Raw genomic sequence first — 23,355 nt, forward strand, 5'->3', positions numbered from 1 at the left:
CAGTACAGCCCTGTTAATCTCACCCACAGATAGTATCTGAGAGAAGATGCCTTAGCTTTTGATTCCCACCATTTCCCAAGACTGTTGAGGTAGTCAAAGACTCCTTCCACTACCAGTTAAGCACAGTTTCTGCAAAAACTCTTTGGTCAAACTGTGTAGCTTTGGTGTTCAACTCTAATTGGAGGTCTAGGGCTCTCCCATTTATGAAGAGCTGCAATTAGGATTTGCAGTTACATTCTTTTGGTGATATCTTTCCATGAGTCTACTGCACATGGCTGACATCATCCCCAGTGATATGCAGCCTCACTCTTTTCCCTTTTGTTGGAAGCTATGTAATGATCAGAGACAGCCACTGCTTTTCCACCTTGGCTAGGATGCTCATTCTGCCTGCAAAGCTGAGGCAACATCTTGGTGATTAAGAATTTTTTTAAAAAATGGAAAGTGGTAACTGGGAGTCAGAGAGGACTCAACTAGCTTGGAAGTGGATATATTAGAATAATTGATCTATATGTGAAGCTTCCAAACCCCAGAGTATTATAGAAGTACTACCAGAGAAATTCTCCAGCCTCCATTTTGTGAGTCTAAACTCTATTCTGAATAAGCAGGAGTCACTCCACTCCAAGATGGAAATTGTAGATATTGAGCATGCTAGGTGCTGAAAAAGGGTGAAAAGTGTTGTTAATTGGCAGAAAGCTCAGGAACACTAAAATTGCATCTTGGCAAAAGGCCAAGTGGATGAAAGGCCAGTTGAGGTAAACAACTAGCTCAAGATCCTGCCTTAGCAAAAAGCCAAGTGTGTGAAAAGGCCGGCAGAATCATAACTCTGAGGTAAACAGCAACTGTGAGCATTTGCAAAGTGTTGTCATATATACAAGAATGAGGTAATGTTTAGTAGCAAAACATGCCCAGACAAAGACCTGGGAGCTGATAGCACTGTGTAACAGTCAGATGCTCAGGACCAGAGTTAGCAATCAGGAGAGGATGGACAAAGAGATTAAAAGACTGCAAGAAAAACTGATGAAAAAGAAGTTAGAAGCTGCTAAGAGACCTGACCGCAGAAGATTGGAGTGGAGGTAAATGACCAGAGCTGACCAAGAAGCAAGCAGAAATAGCAGTAGCAAATAGAAGCAGTAGTCAGATACAGAGATTAAAGAGTAAAACCAAAGTATTTATAAAGTAAGTCTTCTAGTTTTTTAATGATAATATAGCATAAATATAGGGTAGGGTAGTGTATAGTATTTGTGTGTGTGTGTGTGTGAATAAGAATGCATAAATTCTGTTTTTAATTGCAATTTACCTATGTAAAATTTAGGGCATATTTAAGAATTTCTATCAGCAATCTATAGAGGACTGACCATCTGTTATAGAGCACATTGCTTAGAGTCATTTAATGTATGTATGCTTAGAGTTATGTATACTGTTGTAGTTTAAAGGTTCTTTAGCTTTCAGTAAGGGATTTGTGAAACGGACTTATGCCTCATTTAGGATTTTAGATTACATTTCACTAGGGATTGTTGCTTACATTAATAAAAGATACTTTGTTTTGGAAAGCATGCTACCTATGTCAATCACTTTATCAGAAGGTATATCCATGACCTTCAAGGATTTTCTGACCTACTCTGGAGTCCAATACCCAAGGCAGAGCCGATTAAGGGAGAACAGGCAGTTTATTCTAGGGGTGCCCTAAAGCCTAAATTTCAGGGTAACAGAAGTACCTAGATTATGACACAGTACTGATTGATCCATGATACAGTCTCATTTGTGTAATGAGCCTAAAGATTGACCAACTCCTTGGGATTGTGATTTCCCCCCTGTCAAAACCATACAGCTAAGGGTAGCCTAGAATTCCTCCTTACCTGTAAGGGGTTAAGAAGCTCAAGTAACCTTGTACAGTTAAGGGTAGCCTAGAATTCCTCCTTACCTGTAAGGGGCTAAAAAGCTCAAATAACCTGGTTGGCACCTGACCAAAAGGACCAATGGGGAAAGAAGATACTTTCAAATATTGGGAGGAGGGGGAGGACAGCTTTGTTTTTGTGTGTTCTCTTGGGAAGCAGAGAAGCATCAGGTCAGAAAACTTCTTCTCCTATAAACCATCCTAAAAGTCTCTCATATTACAAAAATTGTAAGTAAAAGCCAGGCAAGGCATGTTAGATTATCTTTTGTTCTGCTTGTGATTTTTTCCTTTGCTGGAGGGAGGTTTATTCCTGTTTTTTGTAACTTTGAAACTAAGCCTAGAGGAAGTTCTGCTGTGTTTCTGAATCTTTTGTTACCCTGTAAAGTTATTTTCCATCCTGATTTTACAGAGGTGATTTTTACATTTTTTTTAAAATAAAATCCTTCTTTTAAGAACCTGACTGATTTCTCTATTATCCTAAGACCCAGGGGTTTGGGTCTGTGATCACTTTGTAACCAATTGGTTAGGATATTATTCTCAAGCCTCCCCAGGAAAGGGGGTGTAAAGGCTTGGGGGGATATTTTGGGGGCATAGGAACTCCAAGTGGTCCTTTCCCTGGTTCTTTGTTAAATCACTTGGTGGTGGCAGCATACCCTCCAAAGGCAAATAATTTTAACCTAAGCTGGTAGAAATAAGCTTACGGGGTCTTTCATGCAGGTCCCCACATCTGTACCCTAGAGTTCAGAGTGGGGAGGGAACCCTAACACCCCCCATTCTCCGATAGTGAGTCCAGTTTGCTCTCTAACCATATGCAGAGGTTATGCAGTTCTGCGGCCATGCTTTCCCACCCCCAGACTCTTGACGAAATATGCACCTCTGAAAGTATACTTTTTGCTTCTGTCTCTGTGTCTTACATTGGTTGCCTAGTACCCTAGTACCCTCAATCCCCCTGTGTCCGCACACAAAGGCCGCTATATGTCACCAATTTAAGAGTACAATACAACATATTAGTAAGAATAGATGAAAAATATTAGCAAGTAACTAGTGAGACTGAAAAACCCTGGTCACCCTTGAGGTCAAATCCCTAATGTATCCCCCAATTTGGCTTCCATTTCTGAGCACATTTTTGTCTATTATTACTGAACAAATGAATTTGGCACAAGTGATACTGTATGCAAAGTGTATGTGCAAAAGATTGCATATATGCAAAATTTTACATACACAATCAGAGTTTGAACCTTTTAGACAAGTGGTGGGCAGCCTGCGGGCCACATGCAGCTCGTCAGGGTAATCCACTGGCGGGCCACCAGATAGTTTGTTTACATCTGCACGGCTGCCCGCAGCTCCCAGTGGCTGCGGTTCACCATTGCCGGCCAATGAGAGCTGCAGGAAATGGTGCGGTCCACAGGGACCTGCTGGCCGCTGCTTCCCGCAGCTCCCATTGGCCGGCAACAGTGAACCATGGCCACTGGGAGCTGGGGAGGCTGTGCAAACATAAACAAACTGTCTGGCGGCCTGCCAGCAGATTACCCTGACAGGCCACAGGTTTCCCATGACTGTTTTAGACTTTCCCTCCCCTCCTCCCCCCACAAGTTTAGATATAATATTTTAAAATTGATGTTCCAACCAATTTAAAATAAATCTTACCCATGCCTGTCCTAGAAATCCTACTATGAAACATCTAAAATGTGTTCAGTAACACTCTAATACAAAAATATCAAAAGGCAAGAAATAAGGGCACTGTGTTAAACTTGTTAGTTTAGATTTTTTGAGAGCAAAGAGAATTTAGTCTGAGGCCACTCCAGTTAGCACATGTAAATGGTTGAACTATTACATTGTTATTGGTTGGGTGATTGAGTCACATGGCTGAAAATAATGGAAGTAGCACCCAAAAACACTGGCAAATGGAAATGCTGAGAAGCTGAATCATGTAACCAGAGGGTTTTAAAATCCAGGGATTGAGGCTTTAATTGATGGAACTGTGTGTGTCTCTTTGTGTGAAAGACAAGTTGAGTACATACAAGAAACTGAGAGAAACTCAGGGAAAGAGAGAAAAAAAAGCCAAGCAGAAGTCTGGAGCATGAAGTGTGTGGCTGACTGACTATATCCTCTAATATCCTGAACAAACATTACAGAATTAAGTTAAACCTTATTGAATTATGGTTAATAGCTTTAGGGCACATGGTATTAAACACGTAATTGTGTATGTGGTGGTGTGTCTTTTCATGTACCTTTTCTAGTAAGAAGGGGGGATGCTAGTGAACTTCTTCTGTTGTTATCCTTTGAAGCCACCATCCGGGAAGATATGCATATGCTGGTTCAAACTGGATTCTCCAACAGAGACCAACAGAAAAATAAAAGACTTTTGGACAAAAGCCTGAATTTAAAATGACTCAGGTCCTTCTTCCTGATCCAGTTAATGGACAGGACCCCTAGTCTATGGAGAGCCCAAATCCTTAGAGGAAGATATGAAGGACTTAGTCTACTGAGGCCCCATAAGACTGTGTGCTTGTTCTGAGCTGAAGCTCTGATGAACTTGTAACGACGAAGAAGCCCCTATGGAAGGGTGATGCCTGATAAGCTTATTAGGATGTGTTCCTAATAATGTTCTTTTAATATTCCTAATAATTTTTTTTCACTGTGAGGTTTTTTACCTAAAATAAAGTAGGCTTGCTTAGAAAGAGCTGTATGGTCACTTATATCTGTAGCAATCACTCTGTTATGTGTCACTGAAGAGAAAGCAAGGAAGTCTGTATAGTCAGATGGTTTTGCTGGGAAATATCCAGTGAGGGCAGGGAACTGTGCAGTCATGGAATACCCTTGTCAGAATAGAGAAAGATGCAGTTGCCCACCCAGAAAGACAACAGCTGAGGAGCTGGAAGCTGAGGTATTGCCCTTGCTGAACCACTGAGTTTGTGCAGTTGCCCTGCTCTGTGACAGTACGGCCCTGGGAGAAGCCAAGAGAGAATTCTGGGTTGGGATGCTGGCTGAGAGAAGCTTGGGTCTATAAGCAAAAAAACCTACTCCTTTTTTTTCTCCTTTTTTGTGCATGTGTGATTCTCCTAAATTTGGAGAAGTGGGACGTTGTATGTTCCTTTTAAAAATACCTGAGTGTATCAAAGAAAGCACCAGTTCCCATTTCTCCTTCATCAGTTTCTGCTCCCAAATAGAACTTCTGCAGGACCCCAAACTTTGACTAGCTGCTTTGGCCAAAAAGGGACAACAATATTTTAAGATAGGATAACGATTACTGATTGACTGCTAAGAGAGCAAAGGGATCAGTAAAAGAGCTGGCACACTGTAAAGAAGACTGCTCTATTGTTCATCAAAGTTTCCTATGACTAAGCAGTTATTTCAAAACAAAACAAAAATCTCGCAGTCCAGCACATTCTGGTGTCTCATCCATCATAGCAGAAACTTTTCTGATTTGATTGAAATGTTTTTTTTATTTAAACACTGCATTGATCGCAGCAGCTTGCTGATGACTGCCTGGACAAGCCTGGGCGAGCAGATATCTTATCCAGTTATGGCAATTATAGGCAAGAAGAGGCCATCCACTTGCAAACCCTATATTGTACAATGTAGGAAGCATAAATAGTATCAGGGTATCAGTAGATTTTTTGTGGAAATTTCTGTCATAGATACAACATATTTTTCTGAATGTTATATAGCTTTTAGCTTGCACTTCCATCTAGTCCAGCAATTTATTATGTATCTGTACTACTAATGTATAATTTAATTTGACTTATAAAACAGATAAAACATTTTGATTTTGTATTTATACTACCTTATACATTTCTTGGGTAAGGGTTAATGGCTTCCTCCATGTACTGGACACCCCTAAGTATATTTTCAGTATTCAATATATAATAGATGATGACAATCTTAAGGAATGATGCAAGTTTGTATTTAATAGGAGGAGGGAATATTTTCTAGAGATGTGTGAATAATTTTAGAAGCTCAGAATTTTAACAAAACTCACAATTATTTAGGTCCATATTCATAGCTTTGTAAGGCCATAAGGTATCCTCATGATTATCTAGCTTGACTCCTACAAACAGGCCATAGATTTCATCCAGTGCATCCTTCATCTAGACCAACAACTGGTAGTTAAACTAGAGCATATCTTTTAGATCTGTATCTCCTTTCGTTTCTCTGAATCTTCACAAGTCGCCAATTGTGTTGAAATTCATCTATGACCCTTTTTAGGTCTCACCCTCTCCGCTGGGCAGGTGGCTCATCTATCACACAAGTTTGAGAAAGTTGAAGGAAAATATATTCCTAGGTCCCCCTTACCTGAGAGACTCCCAACAATGCAAGATTTAAATAAGAACAGCTGGACAGAATTCACCTTCTGGATAAACTGCAGAGCAGGAGGGGCTCATCTGGGCCTTGGCTTGGCCACTTTTAAATAGACAGGGCCCATTGTAACTACAGGCAAACTACAAGCAAACTAGGCAGCTGCCTAGGATGACTAGGGTTGCCAACTTTCTACTCACACAAAACTGAACACCCTTGACTCACTGCCTGCCCCTCCCTTCCTCTGAGCCCCTGCCCCCTGCTCACTCCTTTCACCCTCCCTCTGTCACTCTCTCTCCCCACACTCATTCACTCGCTCATTTTCACCAGGTTGGCTCAGAGGATTGGGGTGCGGGTGAGGGTGACGGTTCTGATTAGGGATGCAGGCTCCAGGGTGGGGCCAGAAATGAGGAGCTCAGGATGTGGAAGGGGGCTCTGGGCTGGGAGGTGGAGCCACGTGGTTAAGAGTATGGGAGGGGGCTCTGGGCTGAGGCAGGGGTTTGGGGTATGGAAGGGTGTATGGCCTCTGAGCTGGCGGTGTGGGTTCTGGGTTGGGGCCAGAAATGAGGGCTTCAGGATGCAAGAGGGGGCTGCAGGCTCAGGCTGAGAGGTTCAGAGTGTGGAAGGGGCTCCTGGCTGGGTCAGGGGGTTGGGGTGAAGGTGTGTGTGTGATGACTCCAACTGGGGGTGAAGGCTCTGGGGTGTGGCTGGGGATGAGGGGTTTGGTGTGTAGGAGGGTGCTCCAGGCTGCTATTGAGGGGTTTGGAGGGCGGGAGGGGGATCAGGGTTGGGGGAGGAGTGGAAGGGTGCGGGGCAGGCTCTGGGTGGTGATTACCTCAGGCAGCTCCTGGAATCAGCAGCATGTCCCACTCCAGCTCCTGCATGGAGGCACAGCCAGGCAGCTCTGTGTGCTACCCCATCCACAGGTGCCACCTCGCAGCTTCCATTGTCCACGGTTCCTGGCCAATGGGAACTGTGGAGCTGGCGCTTGGGATGGGGGCAGCGTGCAGAGCCCCTGGCTGTCCCTATGCCTAGGAGCCATAGTAGGGACATGCCGCTGCTTCTGGGAGCTGTGCGGAGTGATGGCAGGCAGGGAGCCTGCATTAGTCCCACCGTGCTGCTGACCAGACTTTTAACGGCCCAGTCAGCAGTGCTGACCAGAGCTGCCAGTGTCCCTTTTCAACTGGGCATTCCAGTCGAAAACCAGACACCTGGCAACCCTAAGGATGACAGATTCAGCCAAGGGTGGAAGGGGTGGCCAGGCCAAAGCAGAGAGATTCTGTGACCCCATGCACCAGGTCACAATGCCACTCACTCAAATTTGTCAGTTCCAAACCCACACTTGTGCCATACCCACTGAACCATGAGAAGGCTCGCCATGTCTTCCTGCCTGGAAAGTCTGATGCACCTCCCCAGGATACTGCAACCTCCCAGTGGACAACCCCTTCTCTAGGGCATAGGAGGGGGTTATCTGAAGGTTATTGTATGGAACAAACCTTTGTTCCCCACAGCCCCATTTGATAATTTCTGTCTTGAATGGAATGTCACCAAAGAGCAAGATACTTAGGAGCCAGGGGGAAGGAATTTGGCACACAGGTGATTTTACTAGTTGTCAGGGAAATGGAAGAATGGGGATGAATAAATGATTAAAGATAACATTGAACACTGAGGAAAGTGAAAGATGTGCAGAAGGTGGAAAAGAGTTAGCGGGAAAATTGAATAGAGGCCAGAAAAGATTCAGACATATTCAGAGAAGCTTCAGATCTGTATGCAGTGCAGATAATAGTCAGTGGGTGTATTTGAAATGAACCTTTTGAAGTTTGCCCATCATTAACATTTACACAGAAGATCTTCTAGGCACTTAAGATATGTTTAGAAAAGATGAATCAGAAATTCTAGTCACTGCATTTTAAGGCAGTATGTCTATGTTAGTAGTAGGAGCTAATGCATATTTTAGTTTGTTTGTTTTTTTTTTATTATGAGATTTTATAACACTTAGGGGTAAATTATCAGCCTTTTTTTTTTTTTTTGGTCACTAAAGTGTGCCTAAGAGATTAAATGAGTTTTTTATTTCAGTTTTTGTACCTTCCTCATCTAGCAGCTCATTAGAAAGATTGGTGTACATTTCAGCTTGCTGGTTATTCTGCATCTGATTCTGCATCATGTAGTACCTTCCTTTCCTAAACCAAAATACGTTTTAAACTGTGTTAGTTGAAAAACAGGTGCATAAAATGTAAACTGGAAAGTGCATGGGTCCTTTACCTAATGCTTGTCTCTCCTTTTCCTTTCAGCTGGTCTGAGGGCAGCAAGCTGCTCTCAGCTCTCCATTTACAAGTATTTTGTAAATGTAAAGCTGTACAGTAATTCTATCTCTCCCTCTCACTCACACCCATGACTTAATACAAAATCATTTGTTTTAATATTACAAAATAATTTTAGAAATTATTCTATGCCCATTACAATCACTATAAACAGAGTTATCAGAATCAGACAAAGAAACACCACCACAACAAATCCCAGCAGACTAGCAGATATCTGGAAAGTTCTTAAAAAAAAAACCCAAAGCAAACCTAAATAACATATATTGCATATCATGTGGCTCAAATAAATCCTGCAGTAGGCTAATGGTGTAGGGGTAAATCCCATGGCATCTATACAACATATTGAGAATAGTCATACTATGTTAAATCCATAGTAATCGTATATTTTTATTTGGAGATTGTTATTAAACTGTCTGGAAAATACATCATTAACCTATCGTTAATTAATGATTAGGTAAAACATTAGCCCAGGGGTGACCGGTTTGTCTGCTTATACTGAATATCAAGTTTGTTCCTGCCTCAAGTCTTTCTTGCTTTTAGATTATAAAGAGTTCTTTAACTAAGTCTGAGAAAATTGTTAAGCTTCATTATTACATATTAATGACTTTATTCTACATTTGATCTTTGTACAAAATAATTGGAGGTCTATGTGTAGAATTGTAATGATCTTGGATGGATGTAAATATAGTGAAGGAAGAGTTGGCATTTCATGTTTAAGGGAAGAGAACAAAAGGGAGAAAGGAAAAATGGAGTGAAATAAAATGCAGCAACACAACCATGTTGAGGAGTATTAGGTAACTGGCAGGATAATTTTACTGGCTTAGAGGAAGAGAAGCTGAGAATGTAAACAAAGCGGTCTTGATATGGCCATATTGTAGTGCTTGGGACTTTAAGGACTCAGCTTCCCAGAAAGCGATTTGGGGTGGGGCACTGTGAAGCTCTTGTTGTTCTGCACAACCGACTGGAACAAAATACAGAAAAAGCAGGTCTTAGCACTTAGCACTCCTTAAACACTAAGATCCTCCACCTGCCCAGGAGGGTACACCCGAAGGGACAGAAACAGAGGCTGGGAGCTGTTCTTTGGTACCTCAGCCCCCAACCCTTGGAAAGTGGAGAGTTTGGGGCTCCACACAGCAGCCTGAGTTCCCTGGGCAGCTTTTACCACAGCCCACCTCTGGCTTCTAGCAGCATGGTCTCAGGGGGAAGAGGAGGAGCAGTGGCAGGGTAACGGAGTGGGTGGGGCTCCTGCATGTGTCCTGCTTTTGCCTTTTGAAAAAGTGGTCACCCTGCTCCCAACTTAAGCCAACTTAGGCAGCTCCCTGCCTAGCGTGCTTCCTTTTATGGATCCTATTCTTAGGCACCTATCTCTCCCTTTGCATTGTATAGGGAGCCTAGGTGCCTAACTCAGGCTTTGTGGATTCTATTGGGTGGTTAGGTGTCTACAAGGTAGGCATTGAAGCACTCATTGGCTATGTCTCTTTGTGGATTTGGGACTGAGTAATCACTGAACACCGCACAGAGAGCACAGTGGACTGTAGAGTGCAAATAGGAGCCTTCCTCTAGACAGCTAGATTCACAGCAGATTTGAGTTCCAGAGCAAACAAACTAGAGGAGTTCATGCTTAGAAACGGTCAAATATACAGCAAAGAAACTTGTATTCTGTGTTCTGTTTTTAACAATGCAGGTAGCAGTCCTGTGCTATTAGAATATATACTAAATGTATCCACAGCCTTCAGATATTGTATGCTGGTTCAGTTGGCAAGCTTCATTTCATCTCAATTAAACAAGAGGAATCAGGAAATCCCCTACCAAAGCATAAACAAGTTAAAATTAACCCTGCAGAGTTCCAGGGTCTTCTACCCATGCAGTTTCTTGTGTCATCCCTCTGGAGACAGCACACAAATTGGCTGTAATTCAATCCATAGAGCAGAAGGCAGAAATTTCTTGCCACAAACAAACACAGCCCCAGGACATTTTATTCTCTTCAATACAGGATTTATGGCTCCCTTAAGCCACAGTAGAAATGCTATTAAGGGAGGAAAAAGGCCTGAGAAGATTGTTATATAGACATCTGTACTTGGTGGTGAGCAATTTAGGAATTCAAAAGCTAAGACCTAAATCATTGTTGCCTCTGTGGATGCACTGGTGGCAGGAGACAATATTGCAAGTCCTTTCCTCCTCACACTCCCCTGCAAGAGATAGACACAGTTTCATAGGCATATATATTTTAAGCCCAGAAGGGACGTTTAGTATGATCATTTAGTCTAACCTCCTGCATAACGCAGGCCTTCTAAGACTTCCTTTAATTAATTGCAGCTTCAAGTCCAATAGCTGTACTTTAACTAGAGCATAACTACAGACTTTGACTACAAGTGTTATGACCTATGGAAATCAAGATGTGCTGCTGAAACAGCCTTCCCCAGAGAAAAGTGTCTGGATATAGTGTGGGAATGGCCAGAGGCTTGCCTTTTCTACATGTGAAGCAAATACCACTGCTTCTTGTAACCCCTCAATATCCTGGAGACAACTTGCTTTGCAGAGGCGTGATGTCCACGGGCACTACAACTTGAGTGTTCCATATCCTCATCACCCTATGTAGCTTTGCTTTTAACAGTAATAATTTGGCCGTAACCTTTAAAATAATTAAGATTAAGATGGACAGATCAATGCTTTCAGATTCAGAAATGGACAGTTTTAAGAGGTCCATCAAAGTAGTTGTATACAGACTCAATCAGTTACAGACTGCCAGTAAGAAACAGTCTACTTTTTGGACTGTAAAGTTGCCATCTATGTAACACGGGAACCTCTTATGTTTTGGCTGTATTTGTATAATAGATGTTTGGATAGTAAAATGCCTCATGGGTACAATGTGTGCCTTAAGAATGGGTACATGATTTTCATCCTCACCATTCCCCTCCTGTCCATATTGGTCTGGGCATGGCCATTTCTCTGTTGGTTTTTATTTATTGTAACCTTATTCAAAATTTATTAACCATACTGTCCGTTTGTGGCTCCCTAGAAATGTAAAGTTTGTTGACATTTAGTCTCACCCATTCACTTTCTGCCTCTTCTGCACAGATCAAGGCAACCCATCATTAGTCTGTTCAGTTATTTATGTTCCTGGACAGGAAAAAAAACAAACAGCATGCAAAGATATTTTTCACAGTTTGCTACATTGTTTGCATCACAGCCTTAGATACAAATTAATTGAACAGCCCTCATAAAGCATATGGGTATATCTATGGGAAGAGAAATAAAGTTTTCACAATATTTGAACTGATTTTTGTGAGTTCACAAAACAAAAGTGAAGCCTGCAAAAACATAACAGTGGTTTCCTATTGCTGTTTTAATAGGTGGTATTTTAATTAATTACTGTCTTGGAGGTATCTATATTTTTTCCACTATATCAGTCTTGTGTTTCTCCATTTAGTAAACATTTCCCTGTGTTATGAAGGGATCTGAAATTCACATGCCAGATTTTTGTCTTAAAAGATCAATTTCTATTAATTCTTCTCATGCCAATCATTTTGTTTTATGCCTTACTTATCTTCAACAATTGGTGGAACAACAGTTAGCTACTACTTTAGAGCCAGCAGAGGGCACAAAAACCATTCTTGTTGTTTTTTGCCAGACAAAAAAATAAATAGTTTCTGTAAGTTCTCTGCCAATGAGCCGGTGTCTTTTAAAAACTGCATTATTTAAAATTCTGACTCTTATCATTCTTAAAGTAGGTCAGATATCGTTTTGATCCTGAAAATATTGAACGTGTCTCTTTAACTGCAATTTTAAAACTTGATCCTGCAAAAACATACAAACTTGGGTAATTTGCCTTCAAAGGCTAAATTATTATGTTGCTGTATTTGTGTGATTTGACCAATTAAATTACCAGAGTTTTGGGGTTTGTGGGATCAGGCCTCTAAACAAGATTTATACATAATCCAATTTTCAGAGGTTCTATCACCTTTCTATTTGGTTGGTAGGCTGCTGGTTGGCTGAAGGGCTGTATTTTTTAATGAGCGACCAATTTGGGCTAATAGATAAATTACCCTTCAATCACTTAGTAACCAATTAGTTGGCTATACAGAGAAACCATTTTCATTTGTGTCTTTTAAGAAGGACAGGCAAGTACCTTGACCCCAAAGTCAATGGTAATAATGTTGGAAAATGTAAAGAGTGAGTGTTGTTTTATTTATTTTATTTTATTTTATTTACTTGAGTCAGTTTGCTTTTCATTTTTTTCTCCAATGGAAATAGCTTCTTAGGCTTTGATGTTTTCCTGTTAAAGTTATTCTGGCATGAGAGCCCTGGTTTAACTCAGTGAGTAGTTCTCAAATGAAAATTTTACAATTTAACCTTAAACCACTTAGAATTTTAAAATGACGATGGTTCTCTTATTGTTTTCCTTTCCCCTATTTTCATTTCTTGCTTTGGAACAAGCCTTTATTGCCCTCTTGCATTATAGGATAACATAGGCTGCAGACAGATTCTGTTGTGTTGGTTTTTCTGAAGCTGCTTTGTAACATCTTGAGCACTTTCTTTGTCCTTCTTTAGCAAATTATGGTCCTGATCCTAAGAGCTGCTGACTTCCTAAGAAGTTGTAGGTGCTTGGCAGTTCTCAAAATCAGGGCTTAATAATATTTTTATCTTTGTTAATTTTGTCATACTTAATGTTCCTGATAGCGTTATGGCAAAGATATACTAAGATTACTTGGTTAGTGGGTGTAGGTCTCATGTGTGTGATCAACAATTTATGGCCATTGAAAATGTAAAGGGAGCCAGTAACAGACAAGTTCTCAAATATGGATGAGCTCTCAAATTAATGCTCAATCCTATAACTGACCAATCAAACTCAATTCCTGAGCTGTGTGCTGGGTCAATGGCAGGATCAAGGTTTTCACATCCATGAAAGGCTTGGTGGGGTTTTTTGCACAAAAAGGGTAAATAGCACATGCAAGTACCCTTCTAACTGCACAATAACATTGTTGTAGTTTGCATCAGACTTGTGCAACATGGATAGCTTTCCATGGATTTGATGTGAGAGCAGTTGGAAATCAGTGATTTTTTGACTCTGGTTTGCTATGAGATGTTGATCTTATTTGAACTCAGAACACAAAGTGAAATGGGTTGGACTGAATAAAATATTTGTACCATGTCTCTAAAGCAAAACCATTTGATTTCATACTGTTTAAGTCCATAACATCCTAATGCTGTTTGCTGCTACTCTTGCTGCATTGAAGAAGAAAGATGCTGCGGGTGCCATTCCTTTGTAAAAGGAAAGACTTGAGATTTACTTTTAGCCTCCACTGACACAACTGCACCTCCATTCTATATGCCTTATGTTTTTAAATTATTATGGAAGCAGGAGGCAAAGTCAAAAGAACCTGCTATGTGACTTTTTGGGTCAGGCACCAGGCCTGGGCATGCTAACACCCCTCCTTCACATGCTTTAATAAAACCAAATGGGAATTACAGCTTGAAGAAGATGCTGCTACAGAAGCTGATCTGTTACTCCCAACATTGTTGTTGCTACTTAACTGTCTTCTTAGCTCTGACTACTGCCTTCTAATATGCTTCCAGCAGCTTTTTGCTTAAAGGAGGAAACAGTATTTAAACAAACAGAAAAGCATTCACTGTCTCCCACCTCCACCCCAACTTGCCTTCCCACAGCAAAATAATGAAAATAAGATTCAGAAATATTTCTCCCTCAATAGAAAATCATACTTATGAATAAGTGTGAATTGTAGGGGCCTTAATGATTAACTACAATCTTTTCAATACCATTTCTATGGGGCTTTTTTGCACTGCAGATGCCCTCTGCACTGTGAACTTGAGCACTTGCTGATTGTACATTGTCAGTAAAACTCTGCCTTTGAAATCTTTCTCAGCATGTGGAACTGACCCTTTAACTTCCTACGCCCACCCTCTGCTGTGATGTGTGGCTCTGATTTCAATCGTATTCACTGTCCAAGCCTGCTTTAAGCTGAGAGTGAAAATAGGGGACTTTATATTTAAATAAATATTTTTAAAAATACGACCATTACAGGAAAAAACAAACAAATAAATTGGATTTTGCTGTTTATATTTTCTAACTAATATATTCTTAAAATCCATTTTTTTAAACTAAGTGCAAAAATGTAAATGAAGCTTCTAGATCTCTTTGCCCTTGCAACTTTAATTATCAAGGTAAATATAAAATGTATGTGTAATTACTTTTAGATAAGGCTGTTTTTTTTTAAATTGTTTTAGAGCATAGTTGATTAATTCAAGTGGTATTTTAGTTGGAGGAAATGGGGGAAGGGGTATTTTTCCTAAGAATGATATATTTAATTTTTTACCAACATTAGAAACAAAAAATTTGTTGCATGGCAGGAGTGCATTAGGGCCAGGGGGAGAAATAGTTGACATTCACAAGTAAATGGGAGAGTGCTTCAAAATACCGGCCCTCTTTCTCTTCAGATAAGCGTCCACACTTTGGTGCTTATCCAAACTATGTAAAGGTAGTATGCAAAAGTAGGTTGGTTATCTCATGAGGACAGATGTTCTCGTGAGATTTCTTTTATTTATTATGTTATTGATTGTTTGAATTATGGTACCAACTAGAGGCCTTAGTTAACATCTAGGGCCCGTGTCTTCTCGATGCTGTACAAATGTGTCATAAGAAACTGGCCCTGCCCCCAAAAACATAAAAAATCAAAATAGAGTCCGAGAAAGGAAATCCTATTAATCCTGATTTTACACATTTACCTTTGTAGATCTGGGCTACGGAGATTAAGGTTTGGATCCACAAAGGGACTTGGGTGCCTAAATTAGTGCAAAAACAATGGGATCCACAAATCTTGAGCTGGCTGCCTAGGCTCCCTATACAGTGCAGGGAGAGAGAGAGGGGTGCCTAAGAATGGGATCCACAAAAGCCAGCACACTTGGTGGGGAGCTGCCAATGAGAGGGGTATGTTCTAAATCCCACCCCCATCACAGACTTAGGAGCCTAAGTCTGGGCTGCAGGGAGGCACCTATTTCTGTCTCCGATCCACAACCAGGAACCGCTCTCTTAAAGTCAGGCAGCTTAGGCACCTCAACTGTTTCTTGTGAGAGAAAGTTAAGCTATTCATCTGAAAGGGAACCCCTATTCAAATCCCTTTTCCTCAGGCAGAAGGAAGAATTGAATGGTGTCTCCCACATCCTGGGTGAATACACAGGCTAAAAGTTATAAGGATGTATTTCCTCTGGCATTTCGTGTGATGTTAGGTGTGCTTAGAGCATGCCTACTGGGTCAGTCACTGCAGACAAAATAAGCGGAGGTGCACCACTCTCTGGTTTGTGGATCACACTAGGACTTTGGTGGGAGATGGGCGTTTGGACACCTGAAGTTAGGCAGCAGTGTGCATGCCCAGAAGCAGAAACAAAGGCAGTTACAGGCAGCAGCAGAGTGGAGGGGTTGTGGATTGTAGTGGTGCTTAAAACTAGGGTTTAGATGCCTGTGGTCCTTTGTGCATCAGGGCCAGAAAGCCCAGTTCAATGGGTGAAAGTTTAACTGTTGTATTTACAAAAAGAAAAAGAGTACTTGTGGCACCCTAGAGACTAACAAATTTATTTGAGCATAAGCTTTTGTGAGCTACAGCTCACTTCATCAGATGCCTGAAGTAAGCATGGGACTGCGCTTTTTCTTTGTGTTTGTTCTGGGGAGCTGTGTGGTTTGTTGTATCATTTTAATTCCACTTTTAGAGAATTGTAAAAGTCATTTTAGGCTATATCCATTTTTTGCAAATACCAGAGTTGTTTTTTCCACTGACTTCAATGCACTTTGGATCAAGTCATGATTCTTGAGTGCTCTGTCCAGTATTGGTTTAAATGTTTCAAGCATTGGTATTTTTGCCACTTTGCTCAGGATGCTGAACCATAGTCTAATTATAGAACTCATTAGTTCTGCATTTGCTTTTTTCAAACCCTTTGGTATTCCTTTTATATCAATAATGCTTGCAGCATAATTGCCAGTGGTTCAATGAGTTTATTAGTTAATTCCCTTAAGACTGTGGGATTCATATCATACTGATCTGCTTATATATATAGGTTCAGATTTTCCAAATATTCCTTTCCTGCTTTTATCAACAGCCATGTTGACAAAATCTTAATTAATTCCTAATTGTCCATACCACTCTTGTTTTGATCTATTCATTTATTAATGGATTTACATTTTTGCTGTTTTATTTTCTTTTTTCTGATAGTACTTATTATTTGTATGACTATTGTGCCTGGGAGTCCCAGACATGGACCAGTACTCTGTTGTACAAGGCACCATACAAAACACACAGCAAGATAACAGTCCCTGCCCAAATGAGCATACGATCTAAGTATAAAACAAGAAACAACAGATGGATATTAGTAGACAGAGGAGTTCAAGTGAATAGTGAGACAATATAGATCAATCAGGGTGCAATCCACACAGGTCCTTTGGCACCTATACCCTGTTTTTAGGCACAACTTGCAAGCTACAAAACTTTCACTCTGCTGCCACCTAACCCTGTAGGTGCCTAAAATCACTCAGTACCTAAATGTTTGCCTCTGGGCACATGCTCTGCTACTTTATTCTAGGCACCTGTTCCCTGCCTAGAGCAAGAGCAATTCACAAACTGGGGAATAGAGGCATTTGGCCACCTAAGTCATGTGCAGTGGCCAAGCCAGTGGGCATGCTCACAGGTTCCTACCAGCCTGAGCCTCTCACATGAAGCAGAAAGGTGGAGGAAGGAGGCACACCCTTAGCATCTTTTAGCGTAGTAGTTAGGGTACTCACCGAGGATGTGGGAAATACCTTGGTCAACTGCCCCCTCTGTCTGATGAGGAGATGGGATTTGAACAGGGATCTCTTGGGTATCTTTCCTAACCATTGGACTATGAAATATTCTGATGTGGGCTTTTTTTTCAATCCCTCCTACTGAAGTTGTTCCACTTCAATTCAATAATTAAATATTAATTGGGCCAGTGAAAGATAATGACTCTAGAATAGCCTAGTGAACTCACCTGAGAGGTGGCAGACCCCTTTCCAAGTATGGAGAACTTGAATCTGGGGTCTCCTATATCCTGGACAAGTAACCTACCCACTAGGATAAATATTACAAAGGAACTCCACCTCTTCTCCCCCCCAAAAAAAACTTTTGTAGAGTTAGGTCACCTCTGAGTACACCTACCACATCGAGCTATGCATATGGCTTAGGCAGTCAAATGCCTATCCTTCCCCAGTTTGTGGATCTCTAGCAGAGCTAAGAGCCTCCTTGAAGCCCAGACTGAGGCACCTATTTCTATGACAGGGGTGGGTCTTAGCGCACACCTCTTTGATCAGCATCTCCTGTTGGTTAGCTTAGGTGGCTCCCTGCCTAGTGTACTGGCTTTGTAGATTGCATTCTAAGGCACCTATCTCTCCCTAGTCATTGTATGTGGAACCTAAGTGCCTGTCTCAGGCTTTGTAAGTTTCAGTGTTGTTTCTGTGATTTTCTTGGTGCCTAAAATTTAATCACCATGATTCTCAGCATTGCAGTTCCTAAGTCCCTGTGTGGACCTGCCCAACAGCCTACCTGTTGTCTATTTTTTTGTAGGTATCGTAGTAAAAGAGATTTTCAAGCAGGTATTTGAAGGGAGATACTGAGGTAGCTTTGTGGATATTTACAGGAAATTGCTCCTGCGGATGTGAGGCTGCATGGGACAAAGGATGAAGGTACATACTAAATTTTCAAATAAATGGGAAGTAGCTATATCTGTAAAAACACCCTTCAGATATTTCTTAACTATTTTGGGTATGTCTACGCAGCCCACAGAAGCGAGTCTACCCGCCCGGAGCTGAGCTAGCAGGGCTCATGCTAACATGCTAAAAACAGCTGTGTAGACAGTGCTCTGGGGTTGTGACTTGGGCTGAAGCTCAGTCCCTGAAGCCGAGGGATGGGTTTTGCTACCCACGCTCCAGCTCAAACTGCAACTTCAAAGTGCTGCCTAGACAGCTATTTGTAGAGTGAGTTCCACCAAACCCCATGAGTGAACTTGGGCTGGGACGCTTGCCTCCATGGGCTGTGTAGACAAACCCTTTAGCAAGTGTTAATTTAGAGATAGGATGTGATCATGGGTGTCATAAATATAAAGGGAAGGGTAAACCCCTTTAAAATCCTTCCTGGCCAGAGGAAAAATCCTCTCACCTGTAAAGGGTTAATAAGCTAAAGGTAACCTCGCTGGCACCTGACCAAAATGACCAATGAGGAGACAAGATACTTTCAAAATCTGGGAGGAGGGAGAGAAACAAAGGGTCTGGGTCTGTCTATACGCTGCTTTTGCTGGGGATAGACCAGGAATGGAGTCTTAGAACTTTAGTAAGTAATCTAGCTAGGTATGTGTTAGATTATGATTTCTTTTAATGGCTGAGAAAAGAATTGTGCTGAATAGAATGACTATTTCTGTATGTGTGTCTTTTTTGCAACTTAAGATTTTGCCTAGAGGGATTCTCTATGTTTTGAATCTAATTACCCTGTAAGGTACTTACCATCCTGATTTTACAGGGGTGATTCCTTTACTTCTATTTACTTCTATTTCTATTAAAAGTCTTCTTGTAAGAAAACTGAATGTTTTTTCATTGTTCTCAGATCCAAGGGTTTGGTCTGTGGTCACCTATGCAAATTGGTGAAGATTTTTACCAAACCTTTCCCAGGAAGTGGGGTGCAAGGATTGGGAGGATTTTGGGGGGTAAGACGTGTCCAAACTACGTTTCCCAGTAAACCCAGTTAGAGTTTGGTGGTGGCAGTGGATATTCCAAGGACAAAGGATAAACTTAATTTGTACCTTGGGGAAGTTTTAACCTAAGCTGGGAAAAGTAAGCTTACGAGGTTTTCATGCAGGTCCCCACATCTGTACCCTAGAGTTCAGAGTGGTGGAGGAACCTTGACAATAGGTAATGATTCTGTTAAGTGGTGGATAGATAAGAACAAATGAATATTTTAATAACAGATTTCTTTAACCAAAGTGGGCCTTAGTTTCTCATAAACAATGAGACAGCTGCAGCATCCTCCAAAGTCGTTAATTGGAGTGGATATAGCAGTAGCACCTTCCCAGTTTATCATTGGCCAGACTCTGCCAACCTTAATCAATGCAACTACTCAAAGTGATTAAAGTTTGCAAAATTTTTCCTAATGGGATTATAACCATAACTAATCTGTGGCCTTTAAAAGTTTTTTCTGTACTTAGTTATACAGGACATAGTTGTTGGTTTATAATCAACAGTATTTCTAGGGCAGCATGTAGTTGCATTGCCTGAGGAGCAGATTGGGTAGTCCTGGCACAGTCAAGGAACTATGATGAGTTTGGAATAACAGAGGCTTGGTGGGGTAATTCACATGACTGGGGCACTGTCATGGATGGGTGTAAACTGTTCAGGGAGGACAGGCAGGGCAGAAAAGGTGGAGGAGTTGCACTGTATGAAAGAGAACAGTCTGATTGCTCAGAGCTCCAGCATGAAACTAGAGAGTATATGGGTTAAGTGTACAGGTGAGAGCAACAAGGGTGATGTCTGTAGACCACCAGACTGGGAGGATGAGGTAGACGATGCTTTCTTTAGAAAACTAACAGAAGTTTCCAGATCACAGGCCCTGGTTCTCATGCGGGACTTTAATCACCCTGATATCTGCTGGGAAAACAATACAGCAGTGCACAGACAATCCAGGAAGTTTTTGGAGAGTGTTGGGGACAACTTCCTGGTGCAAGTGCTGGAGGAACCAACCAGGGTCCGTGCTCCTCTTGACCTGCTGCTCACAAACAGAGAAGGATTGGTAGGGGAAGGAGAAGTGGGTGGCAACCTGGGCAGCAGTGACCATGAGATGGTCGAGTTCAGGATCCTGACAAAAGGAAGAAGGGAGGGTAGCAGAGTATGGACCCTTGACTTCAGAAAAGCAGACTTTGACTCCCTCAGGGAACTGCTGGGCAGGATCCTCTGGGAGGCTAATATGAGGGGGGAAAGCCTTATTGACAGGGTAGGAACAAACCATCTTGATGTGCAGAAAGAATAGCAAATATGGGAGATGACCAATTTGACTTAACAGTGAAATCTTCGGTGAGCTTGAATACAAAAAGGAAGCTTACAAGAAGTGGAAACTTAGACATATGACTAGGGAGGAGTATAAAAATATTGCTTCAGCATGCAGGGGTGTAATCAGGAAGGCCAAAGCACAACTGGAGTTGCAGCTAGCAAGGGATGTGAAGGGTAACAAAAAGGGTTTCTATAGGTATGTTAGCAACGAGAAGAAGGTCAGGGAAAGTGTGGGACCCTTACTGAATGAGGGAGGCAACCTAGTGACAGATGATGTGGAAAAAGCTGGAGTACTCAATGCATTTTTTGCCTCAGTCTTCACAGACAAGGTCAACGCCCAGACTGCTGCACTAGACAGCACAGTATGGGGAGGAGGAGAGCAGCCATTGGTGGTGAAAGGAGAGGTTAAGGACTATTTAGACAATCTGGACATGCACAAATCCTTGAGGCTGGATACAATGCATCCAAGAGTTCTGAGGGAGTTGGCTGATGTGATTGAAGAGCCAATGGCCATTATGTTTGAAAACTTGTGGCAATCGGGGGAGGTCCCGGATGGTTGGAAACAGGCAAATATAGTGCCCATCTTTAAAAAAAAGGGAAGAAGGAGAATCCAGGGAACCACAGACCACTCAGCCTCACCTCAGTCCCTGGAAAAATCATGGAGCAGGTCCTCAAGGCAAGCATTCTGAAGCACTTGAGGGAGAGAAAGCTGATCAGGAACAGTCAACATGGATTCACCAAGGGCAAGTCATGCCTAATCAACCTGATTGCCTTCTATGATGAGATAACTGGCTCTGAGGATATGGGGAAAGCAATGGGTGTGATATACCTGAACTTTAGAAAAGCTTTTGATACGATCTCCCACAGTATTCTTGCCAGCAAGTTACAGAAGTATGGGCTGGACGAATGGACTATAAGGGTAGATAAAAAACTGGCTACATTGTTGGGCTCAATGGGTAGTGGTAAATGGCTCGAAGTCTAGCTGTCATCCGGTATCAAGCTGAGTGCCCCAGAGGTCGGTCCTGGGACCAGTTTTGTTTAATATCTTCATTAGTAATCTGGATGAAAGGATGGATTGCACCCTCAGCAAGTTCGTAGATGACACTAAGCTGGGGGAAGAGGTAGATACACTGGAGGGTAGAGACAGAGTATAGAATGACATAGATAAATTGGAGGATTGGGCCAAAAGAAATCAGATGAGTTTCAACAAGGACAAGTGCAGAGTCCTGCACTTATGATGGAAGAATCTCAGGTACTGCTACAGGTTGGGGACCAATCAGCTAAGTGGTAGTTCTGCAGAAAAGAGCCTGGGGATTACAGTGGACTAGAAGCTGGATATGAGTCAACAGTGTGCCCTTGTTGCCACGAAGGCTAATGTCATACTGGGCTGCATTAGTAGGAGCATTGCCAGTAGATCGGCGAAGTGATTATTCCCCTCTATTTGGCACTTGTGAGGTGACATCTGCAGTATTGCATTCAGTTTTGGGCCCCCCACTACAGAAGGGATGTGGACAAATTGGAGAGAGTCCAGCAGAGGGCAACAAAAATGATTATGAGACTGGGGCACATGATTTATGAGGAGAGGCTGAGGGAACTGGGCTTATTTAGTGTGCAGAAGAGAAGAGGGAGGGGGGATTTGATACTACCTAAAAGGGGGGTTCCAAAGAGGATGGAGCTAGACTGTTCTCAGTGGTGGAAGATGACGAAACAAGGAACAATAGTCTCAACTTGCAGTGGGGGAGGTCGAGGCTGGATATTAGGAAAAAAAAATATTTCACTAGGAGGGTGGTGAAGCACTGGAATGGGTTACCTTGGGAGGTGGTGGTATCTCCATCCTTAGAGGTTTTTAAGGCCAGGCTTGACAAAGCCCTGGCTGGGAAGATTTAATTGGGGTTGATCCTGCTTTGAGCAGGGGGTTGGATTGGAAGACCTCCTGAGGTCTCTTTCAACTCTAATCTTCTATGATTCTATGAAGCAAATTGTGAATCAGTCATACTCTGCCTCCTGGTGTACCCTTTATTTTGTGCCATGGGTATGTGCGGAGAAAGTATCCAGGTCAGCCCTATATCTGGCACAATGAATGCCAAGGCTCCAACTATTCCCCACCCCACATTATACAGTAGTATAATGGCCCTGGGAGGACTGCTCTCCCCACTGCACTGCTGTCCATGGCATGAGGAATTACCTTACTCCCGTATGCAGAATGGGGCATAATTTGGTCCAAATGAAGACACACAAGTGGCATGTAATTCTAATATCTTCCTTTCAACAACAACAAAAATTGCAGTAACACTGCCTTTCAAACGTCTCTCTGTACATGTAACAGTAACAAAGGTTTGGGTTTAGCCTGATGATATAGTTTGGGGTCCCTTCTAGAAAAAGAATCATTTTCCATTTTCAGGAATTACTACCTTCTTCTAAAAAAGAAAAGGAGTACTTGTGGCACCTTAGAGACTAACCAATTTATTTGAGCATAAGCTTTCGTGAGCTACAGCTCACTTTTTTTTTAGCTCACAAAAGCTTATGCTCAAATAAATTGGTTAGTCTCTAAGGTGCCACAAGTACACCTTTTCTTTTTGCAAATACAGACTAACACGGCTGTTACTCTGAAACCTACCTTCTTCTATGATTTCTCTTAAAATAGTGAATCCAAACTGAAACATGCAGGGAGACGTGTGTGAGCACGCACACATCTACATCACATGAGCAGTTCTAATGCATTGGACCCCTTCTGCTGCAGAAGGTTGTGGTACTAGAGACCCAGATGACACAAACTCTGATATTAT

General features: G+C 41.9%; 1 long non-coding RNA gene across 1 annotated transcript in view; it reads left to right on the plus strand.

The window, feature by feature from the left end:
- The first annotated feature begins 911 nt into the window (after positions 1-911).
- Positions 912-23,355, plus strand: part of LOC140904727 (uncharacterized) — a 71,995-nt gene continuing 49,551 nt past the window's right edge. Inside the window, exon 1 of the long non-coding RNA XR_012156655.1 lies at positions 912-1,073. This is a non-coding gene — a long non-coding RNA (uncharacterized lncRNA). The remainder of the gene's footprint in view (positions 1,074-23,355) is intronic.

Source organism: Lepidochelys kempii, chromosome 1, assembly GCF_965140265.1.
Source record: "Lepidochelys kempii isolate rLepKem1 chromosome 1, rLepKem1.hap2, whole genome shotgun sequence".
In the NCBI taxonomy this organism is placed as follows: Eukaryota; Metazoa; Chordata; order Testudines; family Cheloniidae; genus Lepidochelys; species Lepidochelys kempii.